Below are 19,843 nucleotides of genomic sequence, written 5' to 3' on the forward strand. Positions count from 1 at the left end.
TACGGCCATCATGATGCTGTATACTGAACCTGGATTCGTCTGAAAAAACAACGTAATGCCATTCCTGCGTCCAGGTTCGTCGTTGATCACACCATTTGAGGCGTTCCTGCCTACGATGCAGCGTCAAGGGTAGCCGAAAACATGGTCGCCTTGCTGACAGTCCATGCTTCTGCAAACGTCGTCGAACTGTTCGTCCAGACGCTTATTGTCTTGCAAATGACCCCATTTGTTGACTCAGGGTTGGTGACGTAGCTGTACGATCCCTTAAGGCCATGTGGATAACATGTCTGTCTCCTCGGCTGTTAGTGATGCGGGGCTGCTGAGTTCCTGCGCGGTGTTCCATATGACCGTCATGAACCCATCGCATCGATTCCATATTTTGCTAACAATCAGGGGATCTCGATCAAACTCAGACACGTGCTGGTAGGAATTTCTCCTTCTTACAGGAGGCAAAACAAAAACTTTTTCACCCAAGAACAACGCTCAAATTTAATTTCTGTATGGGAAACTTACTGTCAAATCTCTTCTTTTATACACGGTGTAGGTGTCGCTACCGCCGCCTGCTTTCCATGAATGCGCTGATAAGCTAATCATTTGCATACCTCAACATGCTGTATCCGTCCTGCAAATTTTGCGCTCGTGGTGTGTCGCCTTCCTGGTGTAGCAATTTTAATGGCCAATAGTGTATATAAAAATATGAATAACTTTTGTTTTATTTAGCGAATTTTCATTTATTAATATGTGCCAATAATGATTCAAAGGTTGATCTCAAATATGCTAATTATTTAGTTTTAATTATTTATTAAGTTACATTATCAGACGCGAAAACGTACGTTCTCTAATTACCTTTTTTTATGGATTTGAATTTTTCACCATCAAAATATGGCCCAATGTATGATCCCAATGATTTTATCAGGAGAGCGATGGAAAATTCTGGCCCCTTAATACATATTCACTGATGTTTGTAAAAATTGCAACACTGGGAAGAAATTATCAGAAATTAATAAAATTTATTCCGAATATTACTGATAGTGATAGATAAACGATCAAATTTACAAACAAACAAAAAAGTCGGAAATCAGTGTTTTGATGTCTGTTACGCTGAGCTATGAGAGCCTGCATGCATACCTCATGGCATTCTGGGAAATGGCATTCTACGAGTGTGTCACTGACAGATGAAATCTAGACATACTCTTTGGGTGACATATCCGGAGAATAAGCGAACATAGAAGAAGCAAAATCTGTTGCAAACTGATAACGACTTGTGCAGTTTTAAAACATGTGCACGGGCATTATCCTGCTAAAATATAACACCTGGAATACATCAAAGAATGGGGAGCCGTACACGAGAGAACGCTGCTCCTTAAATCACTGCCATGCGGATGAAGTGTCTGTCCTTCCATACTAATGTTCTATTGCTTGCCCCACTGCCAGGTTTTCGCCTTGTTTGTTTCTCCTGTGTCCAAACACGTATCACTTGTAGTGGCATAACACTGCGTGCGGGCTGAGATTTTTCGATACGAAAATCCCTCCTCTGACGACCTGATGCGAACTCCGTTAGTTGTTCAGATGGCGTTGTCTGCTTTTGACGTGGCATGTTGACCACTAATTAACCGTTTACCGCATACAGTCCTTCATGTACATGGGACAAACGGCAGATAAGGAGCGAGTTCTCTCTCTACGCTCGCTTTGTTATTCTATTTATTTGTATATCTTACATTTAATATAAGTTTGGTTCAATTTGCAATGATGCATGATGTTGCAATTTTCACAAACATGAGTTTACACAATTTCTTTTTTTCCAATTTTCACAAAAAAATACAATTTCAATTTTTAGCTATAAACTTTTAAACGAATTAGAAACATATTCAGCGAATCGAAAAACTTAACTTTTACTCACAATTTTAAAGATAATCCGATGCAAAAAATAATTCTTTTTAAAAATAATTCTTTTAAATTACTATTTATTAGCATTTTTCTTAAAAATGATCTGAAAATTTTGAATTGTAAGGTATTCAAATTTTTGCACCATTTTAAACAAAGTAATTCAAATGACAAAATACAAATTTAACACTAGGTTGCCTAAAAAAGTCATTTTGACTGCTTTTTAACTGCGTTTTCATTTGCAAAAAATGTACAAATAATAATGCATAAATTAATATTTTCTTTTCAAGTGAAGTAAATTTTTCATTGTTAATATTTACTAATAACTTGTTATATAACTGTAAATAATATAAAAAATTAATTAAACAAATTTCTTAACACATTAGTCATTCTTTCACAATGCAGTCGTTTTTACTGCTTTTGGGCAATATAGGTATATACTAAGTTTCAGTCTTTCTAGTGTTAAACGAAATCAGCGGAATATTTTCTGAGTTATAAAATTTTTAAAAAAGCTGTATTTATANAATTTCTTAACGCATTTGTCATTCTTTCACAATGCAATCGTTTTGACTGCTTTTGGGCAATATAGGTATATACTAAGTTTCAGTCTTTCTAGTGTTAAACGAAATCAGCGGAATATTTTCTGAGTTATAAAATTTTTAAAAAAGCTGTATTTATAGGTTCTTAAAAAACTATTCGATTTTTATTCTATTAACCTAATAGTTAACTTTTCGATTACTATTACGTTTTTAAAATACTATTCGACCAACCAATTACGTTCAAATATTTTATTTTATTATTTACTTAGATAAACTTAGTTTAAAATAATTTACAAATTTGTTTACTGTAATTCAAAATTTTTTTGACCATTATTAAATAAAATAGAAATAAATATTAAAAATTATTTTTTTTTGGCATGACATTATGTTTGGATAAGTGCGTGCAAAAAAAATTTCGATACGCTTAAAATGTTTCTGATATGCCGCGAAATATAAAGCAATTATATTGCTGAAATATAACTCAAAAAGTGAAATTAGCATGAGAAGCATAAACTTTTGACCACTTCCCTGGCTAAGCTATTGTGACCATGATTTCCATGTATGGCTATCTCTTTCTCCTATATTTTGGTGGTCAAAAATTTGGAGATAAAAAAAAGGTACATAAAAGGAAGTACGTTTTTGAGTTTGAGTTAAAAAATAATTAGCATATTTTAAGTCAACCATTTGAACTATTAAGATTGGTTTTAATACGTGAAAATCAACCACTTCCCTGACTAAGCTGTAGTGACCATAATTTCCATATATGGCTATCTCCCTCGCCTATATTTTGGTGGTCAAAAATTTGGAGGTAAAAAAAAAGTACATAAGAGGAAGTACGAGTTTGAGTTAAAAAATGATTAGCATATTTTAAGTCAACCATTTGAACTATTAAGATTGGTTTTAATACGTGAAAAATCAAGTCATTAGAAGAAAAAAAATTATTGATCGTAAAATTCAATGAATATGAATAAACCACTGAATACCTATACATTTATTAAACGCAAACCGTAAATTGCATTTACTATGAATAACAGTGATGACATAAAACTTTACAATGTCGATCAACCAAATGAGTAAGCAAAATTTTATCTATTCTTGCAGCGACCAATAATAGTCCATTGTTTTTTTTTATTTCTTAATAGCGTGTTTAACCTACGATGTTAAAGAATTTGAATTGATGAAGATTTTTACTTTCACGATTTCGTTTCCATGCATAGTAGATTTCATTGTCTTGGTTTGTTTTACTGGCTGTTACGCCGACACACTACGCCCTGGTGAGCTGGTCATCATGAAATGCCATTTGAACTTGTCGTGATTGAAGATAGTTTTGTCATAACATTTGACAGAAAGAGAAAACAACCTTATTCCATCTTTAGATCGTTAAGATCAGGATGCTGTTCTTTCAATTATGTCACGCTATTTACGTTAAACTAACCGCGTATATTTCAGTTGTAAATTATGTCATATCGAATTTGAGAGACCCTTTGTTAAAGAATATAATTATGATTATTAAAAAAAAAATTAATTTATTCTTTGCGTGGCAGGTTTTGCATTATTATTTAATTACTAACGAGACATCTAACGAGTTCTAAATTTTGTTTGAGTTTTTATTCTAAATAATTTTAACAGGGTAGATTTTTTAATATTCGATGCACTTGGAGAATCGACATTATCTCTTCGTTCTTTTTAAAAACCGGTAAAAATGAAGAAAAAAAAGAACGAAAGAACAAATTTAATTAATTTCTTTTTATTTATTTATTTTTTAATCCTAAATACGGCATCAAATGATTCGCGCATAAGAAAAGGGGCATCCGTTTGACCTCTAAAACTCTGAATCTATTTTTGTTATTTTTATTTTAAAATTAATTTTTTAAAAAGATAAATATCTGGTTCAAGCCAAATATTTTGTACAGAATAAACAAGGATTTTCTAACAAATGTAATAATAAATGTTTTAGGTGATTAAAAATTTAAACTCCCCCCCCCCCATCTTTTGCGACCCTTCAGTGTTTTATATTACTTACTTTTTAAAGGCATCTAGTTAAAACATAGCCTCAAACATCGAAACATCTCTTGTACTCGCTTACGTGATGGCTCGTTTGGGCTTCAAATCCCATTGCTGTTAACCTCATGATAGGATTTAAATTCTTATGTAAGTCAAGTACAGATTAGTTGAAAAGAAAACCTTAAAGTGCATATATTATTGCTGTGAATCCATTTTCCGAATTTTTTGTTTACTAAGTAAAAGAGAAAGAAATCATATTAATTTCATAATTACTAAAGAAACCTATGCTATTCCATTCAGTTTTAGTAAGATGCCTGAAAAATAATATAAATCCCATTAATAGTTTAAGAATTTCCTTTCTCTTTTCCAAACGTTAATTAAAAGTTTTTATATCTGTTCTTACAAAAGATGGGACGCAAAACGGCTGCTTCGATGACCTTGACTTTTTACATACCTATAGCATAATAACTAATCATTTTAATTTTTTTTTCTTCCCAAGATTATAAATCTTATTTAATAGCCTATCTAAGAGGTTAGGATAAACTTAATACTCTCTCTTACTTTTGTATTATAATTTGGAAAAAAAAAGGGTAATTTGATAAAAGCTTGTATGTTTCTTAATACAATGTATCTAATGTAATGTATGCAGCACAAAATTTCGTATTTAGAATTAAGAAATATTTTTATTCTCCCACAAAGATATACATGCTTTTAAAAACGTTTCCACTTTTATATCTTGAAATATATTTTTTGATAACATTTTGAGGGAGTTTTATTCGATATAACTATTTTGCGGGATGTTTTAAAATGACCGCTGCCATTTTACATTTCTAGTGTAATCATTAGGGGTCACAAATTAATATTTAAACGGGAAGAGACAAAAACGTTATCAAAATTAGTCGAATCAGTTAGTGAGGAAGGTAGAAAGAAAGACATCAAAACCAGTTTGGTTGGCTCATGAAACTTGAAAGTGAAGTTATGTTTCGGCATATTTCTATGGCGTTTTTGTTTCTTCCTGATTTTAATTAATTTGCCTACTTTAATTTGCAGATTTTTATTTCGTTTTCGACAAAAATTCTAAAAACATAGCTACTTGTTCAGAAAGAGATAGTCACGTGTTCGTTGTGTGGTAGAGTAGATTTTTAGCCGTGGTCAGGGGTTGAATACTATTTTATTCGTAATTTTTTATATTTCTTCCATATCAATTCGATTTTGGTGACTTTTTATTTGTATAAATACTGTCAGAACACAAAAAAATGCTTAATTACTGAAATATATTCCTTTAAGAGGAAGTCCATAAAAAGTTAATTTTAGAAATAACATGAAAAATACCCAGTGCACAGTTTTATAAGTCAACGACTTTTTTAGAGAGAATTGGCGAGTTTCTAGAATTCAAGAACGAAAGTACACTAAAATACGCCAACGCTAATTTCACTGTGTGTACCCTATGCTTTCTCTAAGTTCCTCCTCCCTCACTGCAACTGACCATCATTATTAACAACTGTGTTCTTTGAGGGAGGTACAATCTTGGTAGTTATCTTTGGGATGATACCGCCAATCCCGGACTTTTGGTTCTAAGCTGAAGGTTCTAATCACCATCGAAAAGGGTGTACATCTCCACTCAAAGTGAGTTAAGATGTTGTTTTATGTTGTCGCCGCTTGTTTCTAAGGGGAGTTCCTTTCCTTTCTTTTGTTGCAGATTAAACTATTGCACTCACTTACCGGGTGTCCGGAAAATAAACGACGATTTGAAGAACCAATTAAGAGAAATTGAAAGAGATAAAAATGAAAGTTTACCTTCTTTCTGTCTAGGAAACTAGGGTTTAGTCTGGAAATATTTACACAGACGTCTGAAATTTTAGCTTTAGTTTACACCAAGGTGTTGCGAAGGGCGGTTGTTATTTTTTTAAAGCATTTTTTTAAGAGTTTTTCTCAATTAGCAGCGTCTTAAGTTGACAATTTTTGTAACTAATTTTGAAAATTGGTTTTGAAAGAGCAATAATAATAATAACTGCTTCCCTGAGCAACACGCAACAAACTAAACCTTCATTCCGTTTTTCTTTTGACTGATTTTCCTCATTGTCGGTTATTTGAGGGACATCTGGTAGGAAATATTAGAGTAGCATAAAAATAAGAAGCGTTTTTAAATTTAGCATCTTAAAATCTACCTAAAAAATATTGCTGTATGATAGAGAAGAGTTCAAAATTACAATATTGAGACTAGGGAAACTTTATACTGTTACTTAGCGTCTCTTATAGATTCTGCGCAAGCTTATTGTTTATTGAATTTGCTCAATTTAGGCTTATAAACCTTTGTCAAGTAGAAGGACAGATAAAACAATTTAGAGAACGACATCACAAAGAATGCACCCAGGGTTACGACAAGATTCGAACCCGCCACTTCCACGCTTCACATTGCGTTTGACGGGCGATACCGCTCAGCCAGGAAGGCCCCTCTGCGCAAGCTATAAGGAGAAACGAGAGTATTCTGTACTAACTCTGCTGCGTGCGAGATGCCACGTGTAAGTGCTAAATAATTTTTATGCTACAGAGACAGACGTTTGAATAGCGTTAACTCACTATGCGGATTGTTGAGGTTTACGAATTTTTAAAATATGTTTAAAATAATTTCAGTTTTTCAACATCGATAGCATGAAATGTTACTTGTCTTATTTAGGCTGCGACATATAATTTTAGGAATTCACTTGTGTTTCTAATAATGTAAGTTTATTCAAATGTGCATCTAATAATGTGCCACAAGTTTTTTTTTGTTTTTGTTTGTTTCTTTTACAAAAAATATATAATCTTTTCATTGCTTGAGATATGATTCTGTTTACCTTTATCGTACGTCGGAAGGAAAGGGGAATTATATTGGGTTTTACGGTTCAAAGGTTCAAAGTCACAGCTTTTTTTTCTTGTGTGTGTGTGCGGTTAAGTGCCACTAAGACAGCTATTTAAGAGCATGAAATGTTACTTGTCTTATTTTGGCTGCGATGTATAATTTTAAGAATTCATTTGTGTTTCTAATAATGTAAGTTTATTCATATGTGCTTCTAATAATGTGCCACAAGTTTTTTTTTTTTTTTTTTTTTTTTTTTTNTTTTTTTTTTTTTTTTCTTTTACGAAAAATATATAATTTTTTCATTGCTTGAAATATGATTTTGTTTACCTTTACCGTACGTTGGAAGGAAAGGTGAATTATGTTGGGTTTTACGGTTCAAAGGTTCAGAGTCGCAGCCTTTTTTTTTCTTGTGTATGTGTGGTTAAGTGCCACTAAGACAGCTATTTAAGCATAAATCGCGCTTAACTTATGATTGTTGAGAATTTGCGTCTATCTTACGCTCTTTTTTATTTTTTTTTTATTTTTTATTATTTAAACTGCTTTATTGAGAAATCTGAAAGGTTTTTTTTTCCTTCCTTGAATAAAAAATAAACAAAAAGACGTAACCTTTGTCACACTCCAACGATCGAAACTTAAAAAGTTTTGAGCGTAACACGAGGCCTCTTTTTCTTCTCATTGCTTCCAGAGAAAAAAAAATGAATTAAAAAGAAATAAATAACTATTAATTATTCAGCCCAAACCTGAGTATCTAGAAAGAGGAATAACGAAAAACTCTCGCAAGTAGAAATAGTTGTTCGCTATAGCAGGTGTGGCCACTGGACTAGAACGTGGCGATAGGCCAAGGCCACTGGCGTGTCACCCGGCACCTCTACATTTCGTTCTTTAAGCTGTATTAGAGTGCGGAGGTCATATACGTCAAAGATGGGTTGTTGTGCACCTGTGCCCATCAAATAATACTGCACGCTATTGTACCTGCATTAGACCAGTATTGAATCCTCGGACATTTGATGATTCATTGAATGAAATACTTAGGAATGAAATTTGATAAATTAATTTTTAGTCAAAGATTCTTCAGGTGATTCACAAGAATTGATTTCTGATGAATCACGTTTCGTATATCTGACAAACCCAGTTATTGCGTGTAGTAACTGGTTTTTAAACATATAACCCAAAATGGTTGATTAATAAAATTAATTATTTGCATTTTTATAAAACTTGTTATGTTAACCAATAAGTCTGGTGAATGTTTTTCTTGTAAAAAAAATTGCTGACAGCTAAAATTATAAAATTGTAAATGTTTTTATGACATCAAGCATTTATTTTAGACATTATACAACATAACTAGTTATTACGTATGCTAACCAGTTTATCACTTTCACAAAAACATATTCACCATAAATATCTTTAAAAATAGTAAATCGTAATAGAAAAGTTTTAAAACATTGGCAACTAATTTGTTTATTTACTTAAGAGGCATTCTGTCAAAAATAAGTTTAAATACTTTAAAAAATTTAAGTTTTTATTTATTTATTTTTTTCACGATCTTTAAATTTTGCAGTCTTTTTGTAAATGTACATTGAATCGCTTGATGCATGAAAGGAATTGTAATAATTTAAGCATTTTCCATGTCAATCTTCATAATATTTAGCCTAAGTCTTTACTGCTCTATTTTTATTAAACCATTATTATAATTTATTTCGTGAGAATCGTTAAAACTTATCAAAAATAAAATTTACTTGATTCACTTGATTTTTCTATTATGAAGTATAATTATCATGAAAATTATTTTGTATAGAGATTATCATAATTCTCATACCGTAATTATCACAATTACCATAAAAATTGAAATAAAGTGTTTTGTGACAGTGATTTATAATATAATAATAATGAATAAAATAATATGAATTTAAAATCAGTAGTTTATTGTTTGTTTTAACGCTTAAAAGCCTAGTTTCAATTTTTTGATAATCTTTTAGTGTTAACATCAAGTATAACACTCGTCTAAAGAATTACTTAAATCCTGCTTAAAATTTTTTTCTTTATTTGAAAAATAGAAAATTTTTAAAATTTCTGAAAATGCAATATGCTAAAAAAACATCCAAAATCTGAAATCAGGCGTGATATTGAGAAAAAGTTCACCCTTACTTTTGTATTTGTATTTTAAGTGATAGTTGAATACAAAGGAATATATTAATAAATAATTAAACTAGCTTAATGCTTTCGTTTTCTTCGTACAAAAAACTACTTTCGAATACAACTTAAATAAATAAAAAACGGGCTAAGTTATCAACCTAATGCTCGATACGAACTGACATTGATAAAAAGTAAAGGAATAGAATATTTAATAAATATGCCAAATTTATGTCTTAAAAAAAATAATTTTTCTGAGCTTACGCATTTTTAAGACGGTTTTTAAATGGAGTTCATGAGCCTGAGCATCGATAAATTGAGAAAATAAGTATCTTGGAAAGTGATAATTGTGTAAATAAATATTGAATAGAATTATTTTGTATCCTGTCTTGAACCTGTACCATTGAATATTATTATGAAAATAAACATTTTATTATAAAAATATACTTTTTGTTTATCTTGTGGCAATAAGTCTCATCGAGATTTTATCTTTTTCTGTCTTTAGTTTTTTAATGAAGGTTCCGTAACGTTCTTTTTAATTTAAGATCAGAAGTAACGCCGAAAGTGATAATCTCAAATGCTAACAAATAAAATAAATAATTCTGACATGCCGGTTGTTGCGAAAGATTGAGTGAAACCGAAAATCATTTTTTAAGGCTTTTATTTTCTGAGAAAATAAAATTATTCTCGGATATTTTGTATATTTTTTACGTCATTTTTATTTGGTAATATCAAGATATGTTAAATAAAAGCTTACGTTACTTTCATCTTAAAATTACGAAACCAAACGAAAATCATTAACGAAATCGAGATTTCACGGAAAGATTTATTTATTTGGAAATAAATTAAGCGTAATGGTGAATGCGAATTTACTAAAATACGTGTTTAATTTTTTTTTAAAAAATATTAATGTATTTATTTATGCAACATTAGTTGTGCTGTGTTATTTCAACATTTTAAATGTCATTTTTATTTGGTTAATATCCTGATATCTTAAGAAGTTGGTTACATTGGAGGATATGTTTTGATCTATTTTTAAGCCTTAAGTAAATTTATTTATTTATTTTAAAAATATTAATACTTAATTTATACAAACATTAATTGTACTGGGTCATTTAAACATTTTAAATGCCATATTTATTCGTTAGTATCAAGATATCTCAAGTAGTTGCTTTTGTTGTTTTTGACTATGCCTGTTTAGGCAGAGGGGGTGCCATCTTTGGCCAAGAATTCGACTTCTGCCACACCATACGTCACACCCGTTTATAGGACGGACCCATTCATTCATCCACAGATCGTAATTTTGACCTGAATCAGAGAAGAGAACGATCTATCTCCAATCCAGTACCCCCAGAGGGATTAATTTGTTATGGGAATATGGAGGACTTTCGCGACTCGACAGATTTAACGTGCATCAGCCACTTTACTACACGGAGTCTTCTGCCGGCGGGTTTCGAACCCACGAACTCTCGTACAGGGGCCCAGCGCCCTACCGACCAGGCTATCCCGGCCCTGATGCTTTTGTTGAAAATATGTTTTAATCTATTTATTATCATTATTATTGATTTTTTTCTTCTTTTTTGATATTAATGCTTTTATTCACCATACAAATATTTTTTATGCTGAATTATTTTCAAAACATTTTATGGCTAAATTTTTTTAAGTTTTGTTTAAAAGTTAAGACTTTGAAACATGTACTTTTTTTTTGAAGAAGAAGAAGAATTTTGTGGGACATAACAAGACTTGAAAAAAAATTATCAGATATCTTTTCGTTGCTTGTTTGCCACCGTGAAATTATCAAGTTATTGAATTTTGAGTTCCTTCACATTTTTATGACATGTTTTCGTTCTCTCCCATTTAGAAATTTTTCTTACGTATCTTTGTCTCTATTATGTTTAATTTTTTTTAAAGATTTTATTGTCTCTTTTAAAAAATACCATATATTTCTTAACCATTCTTGTAAGAAGTTCTTCTTCGAATTTAAGTTCATAATAAATAATATCACCGTTCATTTCAAAATGCTCTTTTCAAATGTTGCAGTAACGCCAGGTAAAAATGCTAATTCACTCATGACATAACGCAATATGAGTCAAGAAAAAACATTAATAAATTTTTCTCTTTTATTGTTTCGAAAGTGTGAGTCGTATTGAAAGCAGGGTTGCCAGATTTAAGCCAAGCCAAAAAGAAATCCGTCGGTTTCTTTAAAAAAAGAAACTGAGATAAAATTAAAGAAGCATGATGTTTTTTAATTAATTACAATAGTTTTATTAAATGATAGAAACAATATGGAAGGGTTGTTTTGCACTCTAGAAACAGTTTTAAACTTTATAAGTGTTAAGAATAATAATTTTAAACTACTTGGGGTTATAAAAATCAATTTCTCAACTTTTGCGACCAAATATATTTTTATTATTGTTTTGAATAAATCTTATTGTTTTATAGAAAATTAGTGATAAAAAAATTTGTGTACTTTTGAAAAATGTTTACTTTGGAACAATTTTAGACACAGCTTGAGTTATTTTAATACATAAAGAGTATTTAGGAAAGATAATTGCATCACTATAATTACTAAAATTTTAACTTTTAATGTAATAAATGCCATTAAGATATAAAAGTGAAAAATAAACTTCAACTTCGAAAAAAAAAATCGAATGAAAAGAAAACCTTAATACTAAAGTTAATCTATAAAGTAAAAATTTAAACTAGTGCAAACTTCTTATCAATTCAATTTGTAAATTGTACTAATTTATTTTTTGAATATTGTAAATTTTAAAGTAAGAGTATATAGCTTTTTCTGTGCATATTAAAAACAATCCTAGTTGTAAATAACCAGTTTTTCTTTTGAAATGAGTAACTAATTCTTTATAGATCTATTTTAAATTTTATTTCGAACTATAACTAAAAATAACTATAACAGTTGTTGAAGAGTAGACTTGTAAAAAAAAAAATAATAACAAAAATCTTACTACATACTTTCACAAATTATACTAAAACAAATTAATGAAATTTTTATTTATTTTATGTGTTAGCTACTTTGAATAAAAGCAAAAATTATTCAAAACATTTCTGAAAGCCAAATTTTAATTTAAGAAATTTAAAGTCAAATTTCTGTAACTTAAACACATGAAAATATCTTTAAAAACATTGAACCATTATATAGCTTGTCGTAGGTAACAGTTGTTGAAGAGTAGATTTGTAAAAAAAAAAATAACAAAAATCTTGCTACGTACTTTTACAAATTATACTAAAATAAATTAATGAAGTTTTTTTTTTATTTTATGTATTAGCCACTTTGAATAAAAACGAAAATTATTCAAAACATTTCTGAAAGTCAAGTTTTAATTTAAGAAATTTAAAGTCAAATTTCTGTAACTTAAACGCATGAAAATTTCTTTAAAAACAAATTAAGCCTTTATAGCTTGTCGTAGATAACGATAGTTTTCATCACATTTGCTGATCTAAAACATTATTGGGCTTTACTACAGTATTCGATATCTCATGCCTCATAATATCGTAACAAATTCTAGTTAAATTTCTTACTAATAAGTAAACAATTAAATAAGTAAAGACTAATAAGTAAACAATTGAATATAAATACACAGATGCTAATGAAGGTAAAAAATAAAAATTAAAAAAGGCTTTTTTAATAAAAAAGGCAACCCTGATGCAAAGATAGAATGCCTTAATTTATCACTAAACGTTATTTCCCTTCTTTGATGTTGAATCATCACTAGAGAATAGACATATGAAATAACTTTATCAGCTGCCGAAAGAAGACAAGTGAACTCTTATGACATTTAGCCCAAGCGAAGAAAACGGCGAGCTAGAAAAGATACCTTAGCGACTTTTTCTCCCACCCCTAGTCCCCCACCCTTTTTCTCAACCTTTGTCTACGCACGTTGCTTGTCGACAGTGTACCTGTGTTGAAGCTGTTAGCGTGAACCTGCGTTCGCATCTGTCGCGCGCCCTCATTTGACCTCCACTGTTAACTCGCTCGTGGTCAAAGTACGCAATAGAGCCGCTGTTTCATCACGACCTTTTGGCGAAGAGGTAGCGTTTTATGTGTTCCTGCTGAGTTGAGTAGTTTGAATTATTCCTCTACCTTTCCAGTTTCATATTGTTCTCCAAGTTTAGTTTTTTTTTTTTTGTTTATTAAACAGAAAATTTTGTGTCTAGTGCCTGTGTTTCTTTGATTTTTCTCCTGTGTCTGGAGAATGTTTCTGTCACTTAAAGCACGTTGATTAATTAATTGATTTGGATTAATACGTTTTATCATTTCCATGATTTGGACCGACCTCTGCACCTTATCACAGGTGAGTTGACATTTTTTTAATATGCGTTTCTCGGGCGGTTAACTTGTTTATTCTCAATAAATATTGAGAATTGTGTTGTTTTATTTTTAGTAAAAACAAGCAAATGTTTATATATATATATATATATATATATATATATATATGGNTATATATATATATATATATGGTGAAAGCCATATTTTCTGTAGATATCCAGAGATGCCAACTGCTCCCGACGAGCCATAATTATTTAAAAATGGTAAACAACTGCACACTAAAATTTGCAAATATTTGACTAATTTTGTTTCGTCGACGGTATAGCACGACTTAACTATAACAAAGGGGCGAATTATATAACCTTTCGAATTATTTAGAAATAGTGGTGGATATAAAGCTAATAAATTGAATTTTTTAAACCAAGAATCACACATTAATAAACTACCACTCGAAAATATTTATTTGCAGTCCGGAGCAAGTTGGCATTTCTGGATATCATGAGAAATATAATTATCCTGATATATCTCCAGGCATCTGCAAACAGAAAATAAATAATTCAAAAAGTAAATACCACCTGTAGAGAAAAACGGATATATTATTTTCGTTCTAATGAACTACATCAAAATGGAATATGTGATAAAACATTATTGTTTGCATTAAAAATGCTCACATTCATTTGAAATTAAATTTAAAATTTTGTTTTTCTTTGCTCTTGCACCTTATTTTCTCACATAAATATAGTGATAAATATTCTTATTGTGTTTGCCTCCACACTAAGTCAAAACCTTGGATTTTTTCAATTTTCCAATTTAATTTAGAATTCTTTTTCTTATTTCCCTCCCTGGCACAGAGCCAATATAGTGTGTGTCTCAAATCAGTGTTTGCCTTTAAATTATTTAAATAACTATGAAGAACTCATAATATTCAGTTGAAGAAAACAAGCATGTAATAGATATAACTTTTTTCATTACCCGGAACAAATTATTCAACAGACAGAACATAATTTACAAACAGAACTCCTATATTAAAATTTGTGTATACTTACGCTACACCAAAACTTATTTGAAACATTTAAATGACTAAATAATTTTAATTTTGCTTTAAAATAAATAGGTGTTTACTTTGACTTTTGTTCAATTGTAATAATTTATAAATAATAATAATTTTCTTAAAAGAATTTTTTATAAATTTTATTTTTATAATAAGTTTTATGGTATTTCTCCCCTTGAAAAATCTGTTGCAGTTGATTTAACGGTATATTCTGATTAGTTCAATGTCAATGTTAACGTCACTGGACGTCTGAGGCTTTTGAAATGTTTTCAAATTTCTAAACAAATACGGAAGATATTGTTGAATAACTTTAAGTGTGATCAAGTAATTATTCATATAATCTAAATCCAGCTATAGTAACTAGAAGTTTAATCAAGAAATGAAAGAACGAACAAAACAAAAAGTACCTCTGACTAAAACCCTGAAAACTTGTAATCAGTCTCAATTTTAAAGACGCGTCTTTGTTTATTATGTGCATTTAATTTCATACACCTAGCTTGTAAACTGACGAAAATACTGAGGTTTCCATAAAAAAATTTTTATGTAGTTTGCTTCTTATAACCTAAAGATTAAAGAAACTTAACAAAAATTATGCAATATAATATAATTGGCGAGAAAAAAAAGTGAAGAACATTTGCAGTAATATTTTTATACTGCGCATGCGCGAAGAAAATTTTCTTTTTCTATTATTTTGGTTGTCAACTGATTGAGCATTCATAAAGTGTTTTCTGATAATTTAAAAAGAATACTTGAATTGTAGATGGCCATATCAGAAATGGATTCATTATGGATTGTATAATCGAAGTGAATTCAGATGCCTTAGATTGTTTTGGATGAATAAAGTATCTCTGTTAATGACTGTATATGAGCCGTTTAATTCTTGCATAAGCACATGTTTAACAATATTAGACGTCAAAAAATGTGTCAGCAAAATAAGCAAATTACAAACCTCCTCCCAAGCTGATGCTAGAAAGTTGCCCCCCCCCCCCCTTGATGTTTGTTTTATTTTTGACTTTTTCAAATTCGAAATTTTCTCAAGCGTTCTTTCTTTTCTTTTTTATACTTAAAAAATGAATTAACGGTTTTTCGTAAGTATTGCTCAAATCCTCCTCTCCCCTCGTATCAGCAAAAATATGAAGATCACTTGTCATTTTGTCACTTTTAGGTGCTTACGTATAAGGACCCTGAGGTTTCCTTCCCCCCTAAGTATTCCAAAACTAAATAAAAACAAGCAAAACTGAAAATGCAAAATTGAAAATTAAAGCTATTTTTCTCAAACATGGAAAATGATCAAGTAATATGCTATGAAAATCCCTAACAAGTCATCTGTGCTATTCAGAGTTGGTTGGCTAAAGTTCTTTAATCTTCACTCAAAATTCTGTTGTAATCTAGATTTTCGATAACACATTCAATTACTTATTTTTCTTTTAACAAATTGTTTAAATAGGGTAAATATATTTTAAGGCTGTTGAAAACACTAAGTAGTATAGACTAGCTTTAGTTTAGATATATTTTTGTTCTATTATTGTAGCTAATATTCAATATCCTTTCAATTCCCCCCCCCAGAAAAGGATTTACATTTTTTTTAACACAATTCAATTTTACTATAATACTTTAGTCTAACTTTAAACTAATATTATAATAATATTTTTCATCTATTTTCAGAAAATTATATTTTTGTCAAAAACACCTTATAGTTTATTTTAAATAGCTCTAGTTTAGTTAAAAATTTAGTTTAGTTTAGAGTTTCAAGTGATTAGAAAAAAATTAAAATTTAGTTTAAAATAGGGTTATTTGTTTTTAGTTTAAAATAAAATTGATTTATTCATTACTTTCAAATAAATATTGGCGTGATGGCAGTAAAATTAGTTTAAGAATTAACTTCGCCCTTTGCTAATTCATCGCAAAACATTTTGGAATGTTACACACATAATAATGACTGTAAAAAATAATTTTATGAATAAATTTTGCCAATTCCTCGCAATTCATTTAGATATATAAACATGGAATAATGAAGGCAGTAAAAAAAGAAATTTTAGGAATAAATTCCTATCATTTGCCAATTCATCGCAATTATTTTAGATACGTAAGCATTGAATAGTGAACAGTTTAAAGTTTTTCAGGGACTGCTTTTTCTTTATTTTTTCATAATTATGGCCATTAAATTTTTCTCCCTTTAACATCTAAACGCGAACACATGAAATTTAACAAAAAATTAAAGTAAAAAATCTATCAATACATAACAAATTTTTATTATGAGAGTTAAAAACTTAAAATTCTGAAATTCCTTTTATTGTACTTATTTATCTTATTAATTAAATCAAAATCGACCTGATATTACTTTATATTATAAAAAATGAAAACGGCCAGAACGTATGTGCATGCCGTAGTTAGAAAATTATTTTCTAGAAACTAAGAAAAGAAAACTTGTTCTGGTGAGGAAATAAGTAGGTCACATGTATAACATGAATACTTTATTATTAATGCCTTGTTATATAATGTCGTCAACACATAATATTTAATTCAGTTTTTTTTTTTTTTTTTACAAATTTTTGTTGAATATTATATTAGACTAGGTATGAAGGTAATTAAGTATAAAGTAAAATGTAATTCATGTGTTGTATGACATCTTCGTGCTGAATATATATAATTCCAGTAATCTTGTTTTGCGCGTAATTTACAAATCTTATAGCTAATATGAGTATCTGATAACTGAATAAATAACTGAATCGAAAAACACTTTTAAAATATTTTTAATGTATCAGACATGTTTTCAGATTAGACACCAGTTCTTGTCAAGAATTTATAATGCACCTAAATTTATAAAAAAAAAAAAATTATAAATAGCTTGAATGAGTGAATAAAACAGATCAAAAAGAGAGCTATACCTAGAATGATTAACAAGAGAACTGAAGTTAGAATGATGAAACAGTTATTAGTCAGAGTAATTTTCACAAGAACGACTTTAGAGGATAAGCCTTTTTAACAACTTTTAATATCATGTCATCTGAGATGTCTACATATATTTATTTCAATTGTTGGTAAATTCTTTGTGGGTTACCATGTGAACGTTTCTAATGGACCCTTTAAACTTATATCCTATTTCAATTTATTTATTTATTTTTAGAGAAAAAAACTTGTAAAGAAAAAAGGATTGAGTGGTCACTCTAAGGTTCTCAGTTAAGGCTCTCTGGTCGTTATAACTTACCTCGGGGTAAGGGACATTTTTGCTTTGTCATTGATTTCATGACAAAAGTAAAGTTTGAATAAAATGGATAATGTAAGCTCAAAATAGTGAAATGGACAAAAACTATAAAATATGTTTCTTACATCACTTAGACGGTAAAAAACATGTTACATAGTTACTAGAAACAAATTGGATATGAAAGATAAGAACAATCTTGGATACGTGTGGCATCAGTTCACTGAATTACTTTTAGCAATTTTTACCCATTCCCTTTTTGAAGCTCACCGCTTGTAAATTCTTAGTTTGTTAAGCACCAATTGCACTTGTTTATCGGCTTCTCTGATCGACACGTGCAAATTTCGTCATTGTTTTGGCTTAGGTGTCACTCGTTTCTTCTCTGACCCTTCCGAAAATAAGAATCTACTAAAAAAAATTAGTGGGGCAAAAATAAGTTGGCTTCGAACATTCATTTTTTGGAAGAAACAAGCTCAAGTTTAAATACAGAGACATTTCCGCGAAGCACGCGATTCGACATTCACACCATGAACAATATCACCTGTAGATATATTTCTATTCTTCATCTTTGCTTTTCCTACGTTTCGGACGGAGCTAAGCCATGATGTATCGACGCAAGAGAAGAAGTGTCCTTTCCTGATCAACCATTTCATATAGATTCACCAGCCAGTAGTTTTTCTAAATGGAGTGTTTTACCTATCGGCACCTTTTTTGTTTTGTTGCTCTGCTGATCAGATGAGAAGACTACAAGGGTTTATTTTAATTGGCAAAAAGGATATGCTCTTCCCTCGTGGGTTTTCATAGAATATTCCTTGAAGTGAAGCAGCTCCCTTACCCTTTTTGATGAGTCTGCCATCTATCTTAACTCTTGCAAGCGTAAGAATGTAGTGTCTTCCATATCAGCAGCTGCTGTTTTGACCTGCTGTTCCTTGATCGCTCTTCTTCATAGGTAAATATGTCAACTGCTATAACAACACATTTCAAAGAATAACTCCAAAGTAAAAAGTTTTTTTTGAACTGCAATCTCCATCTGAATCTATAATTTGCTACAGGTCGTAAAATTTTGTCTTTCCAAATGATATTTTTATATTCTTGAATAATCTTCACAAAGGGCTCTTTTTGCGAAACATTGTACTTTCATTATACTGTTTATTTTTTTTTCAGCCTATAAATTCATTATTTTTCGTTTGACAGAAATGTTGCTTAATAAATATAATTTTCATTAATTAAACCTCTCTATTAAATTATAAATTATCCTCAAAATAAATGTTAATTCTACTAATTGATGGTAATCTTTCCATAATTTTCCATCAACCATAATTTTTATTTATTGACTACTAATACTAATGGTTCATTCTAATAATAATAAGTTGTTTTCAATAATTTCCTAATTTAATTTTCCCAAATATTCTCTTGCATTTATTTATTTATTTTTATGTCACAATACCAGTATCCTATTTAAGAAAAAATTGCGTTCCCTCAATTGAAATTTTAACAAATCTAAGTTAAATGTATGTTTAGATTCGCGAAAAAATTATGTTTGATATGATAAGGAAATGCGTAATAAAAAAAAAGATGTAAACGTTTTATCTCTTAAATTTGAATGTTCGTACGTATACAATGCGCAAAATAAAAAACGCGACATCCGACGAATCCGATTAACTTTTGATCAAATGAAAGGAATTTCACATTAAAATGCTTTTTCGAATTATAGACACGCCTTAAACGTGATAATCAAATAGTGCTGTTGTTATTTTAGGCTACGAAATCAGACATAAAAATATTTTTCTGTGATTAATTTTTTTTTTTTCCCCTTTAGTTCATATTTTTAAATCTTAAGGTATGGTCGATAGTTGGAAAATAGTCCCAGTAGTTTAGTTATAAGATTGGTCTAATGTTTGTG

At 29.8% G+C, this 19,843-nt stretch overlaps 1 protein-coding gene across 4 annotated transcripts in view; it reads left to right on the forward strand.

Moving 5' to 3' along the window:
• LOC107437530 (orphan steroid hormone receptor 2) overlaps window positions 1-19,843 on the forward strand; it is a 123,517-nt gene that overhangs the window by 36,542 nt on the left and 67,132 nt on the right. Inside the window, exon 1 of one of the 4 annotated variants that reach the window (XM_071187937.1) lies at window positions 13,288-13,712. The exons of 2 other annotated variants lie outside the window; for them this stretch is intronic. The gene's annotated coding sequence lies outside the window, so the exon portion shown is untranslated. Of the gene's footprint in view, window positions 1-13,287; window positions 13,713-19,843 lie in introns of those variants that run through there. One more of the 4 variants, XM_016049568.4, reaches the window with a different exon arrangement.

The sequence above is a fragment of the Parasteatoda tepidariorum genome, chromosome X1 (assembly GCF_043381705.1).
Source record: "Parasteatoda tepidariorum isolate YZ-2023 chromosome X1, CAS_Ptep_4.0, whole genome shotgun sequence".
Classification (NCBI taxonomy): domain Eukaryota; kingdom Metazoa; phylum Arthropoda; class Arachnida; order Araneae; family Theridiidae; genus Parasteatoda; species Parasteatoda tepidariorum.